Source organism: Chlorocebus sabaeus, chromosome 10, assembly GCF_047675955.1.
Source record: "Chlorocebus sabaeus isolate Y175 chromosome 10, mChlSab1.0.hap1, whole genome shotgun sequence".
In the NCBI taxonomy this organism is placed as follows: domain Eukaryota; kingdom Metazoa; phylum Chordata; class Mammalia; order Primates; family Cercopithecidae; genus Chlorocebus; species Chlorocebus sabaeus.
Window position 1 is genome coordinate 83,320,784 of NC_132913.1, and position 2,199 is coordinate 83,322,982.

General features: G+C 43.3%; 1 pseudogene; it reads right to left on the reverse strand.

The window, feature by feature from the left end:
- Nucleotides 1-1,011: 1,011 nt before the first annotated feature.
- Nucleotides 1,012-1,983, reverse strand: LOC119625316 (glutathione S-transferase A4 pseudogene; annotated as a pseudogene).
- Between the last annotated feature and the right edge of the window lie 216 nt (nucleotides 1,984-2,199).

Genomic DNA, 2,199 nt, shown 5'->3' on the forward strand with positions numbered 1-2,199 from the left:
ACCCTATCAAATACCCTCAACTCCCTCTGGTACATACTTAACTAAACCATAATCCCATTGGAATTCAACTACTTATCTTCTCTATGCTTGTATCCAAGTAGGTATATATTGCTCGAGGAAAATCACATCTCCAGTTCCACTGGATTCACTTTAAGTGCATGATTACTAATCTCTGACATTCAAAACTTTTGAGATTTTCTAATAAATTTCGTGTCCTAAGTTTTGTAATGACCTGTCTCCAGAGTTTCTCACACATCATCATTTTAATACTTGAGAATGCCTCCATCTCCCTGTAACTAAGTCTACAGACCTACTTATGATCACACCTTTATTGTTCTTCTATCCTTCATCTACAAGCAGTTGGGGACACCATCGCACCTATGATCACAGACCAATCCCTCCATCTCCTTTCACTTTATTGAAGACAGTGCTTTTCTGATAATCCCTTCTTCCTTGAATTAGCAATGCCTCCCTTTATACTACAGAACTTCCATCAACATTCAAATAAAGAATGTTCATTTTTATTTTTGTTTTTATGTTACATTTAATCAGCATCTGCTGTTAATGGCAGCACGGTTTTCTTTTTGTTTTTTGTTTGTTTGTTTGACGCAGAGTCTCATTCTGTCACCCAGGCTGGAATGCAGTGGCGCAATCTCAGCTCACTGCCATCTCCACCACCTGGGTTCAAGCCATTCTCCTGCCTCAGCCTTCCGAGCAGCTAGGATTACAGGCGTGTGCCACCACACTGGCTAACTTTTGTATTTTGAGTAGAGATGGGGTTTCGCTATGTTGGCCAGGCTGGTCTCAAACTGCTGACCTCAGGTGATCCGCCTGCTTCAGCCTCCCAAAGTGCTGGGATTACAGGCATGAGTCACCGCACCTGACCAGTTTGGTTCTTTTTAGACACTTTCCTCCTAGGATCTACAGTTTGCTTCTATTATCCACTACAGAAGGCCTGTGCTGATACTGCGATTGGATCATCAGTTCTTGCCATCATGTGACCTGCTGCCACTAGAACTGCAGAATGTTTCTAACTAGTTCAACATATTGGGTATCAGGGAGCGGCTTCCTCTGACTCCCAGGTTGCAGGAATTTCTTAATTCTGGAGATGTTGCTGATTCCTGTTTAAAATGCCTTCAGCAGAAGGAAGTCAGAAAGAACAGAAGCATTGAGTTCTTCTACCATTGAAACAGCTTCTAACAGTTGTATGTCTGCCCAATTGAATTTGTTGCCAACAAGAAGATCCTCTCCATGTTCTTTCAAAATCTTTTCAAAGATGGCCAAGTACCGGGTTTTAGCTTTCTTTATGACTGAGCAAGGTTCTCCTCTTTTTCCTCAGTGGGCCAGTGCCATCATCATCAGGTCCAGGGTGCCCTCAGCACACGTTGATCCCGACTCTCTCCTTCAGGTCCTTCCCACAGACATTGTACTTAGCAGCAAGGTAGCTGAGGATGGCTGTAGTCAGTGTCAGCACCACTCCATCAATTTCAAGCAAAGGCACTTGGCCAAAAAGCAGGCGTCTATCCTTCTGCAACTTTTCATACTATTATCTTGTTTCAATAAATTCTTCTTCAAACTCTATTCCAGCTGCAGCCAGCAGCCAGAGGACTGACTCCATCCTGCCCCGACACCAAAGTAGTAGAGCTTGGATTTGGCTGCCATGACTCCTGGCTCAGGGTTTTCTGTTCAGCTACCTGGAAGCTCCAACAATGTTTATTTTTAAAAAGAAAAGAGGCTGGGTGCGGTGGCTCATGCCTGTAATCGCAGCACTTGGGAGGCTGAGGCAGGCGGATCATAAGGTCAGTAGTTTGAGACCAGCCTGGCCAATATGGTGAAACCCCATCTCTACTAAAAATACAAAACTTAGCTGAGCATAGTGGTGGGCACCTGTAGTCCCAGCTACTCAAGAGGCTGAGGCAGGAGAATGGTGTGAACCCAGGAGGTGGAGGATGCAGTGAGCCAAGATCGCACCACTGCACTCCAGCCTGAGTGACAGAGCGAGATTCCGTCTCAAAATAAATAAATAAATAATAAAAAATAAATAAAAAGGAAAACCTTCTTTGATTGTGCTTTCTGCTCCAATTATCACCCAATTAATTTATCTGTTTCCTGTACCAAGACTGTCTGTGCACACTATCTATATTTACTCAAGTCTCATTCTCTTCAAAATTAGGAAATATTTCAAACATACAGAAAATA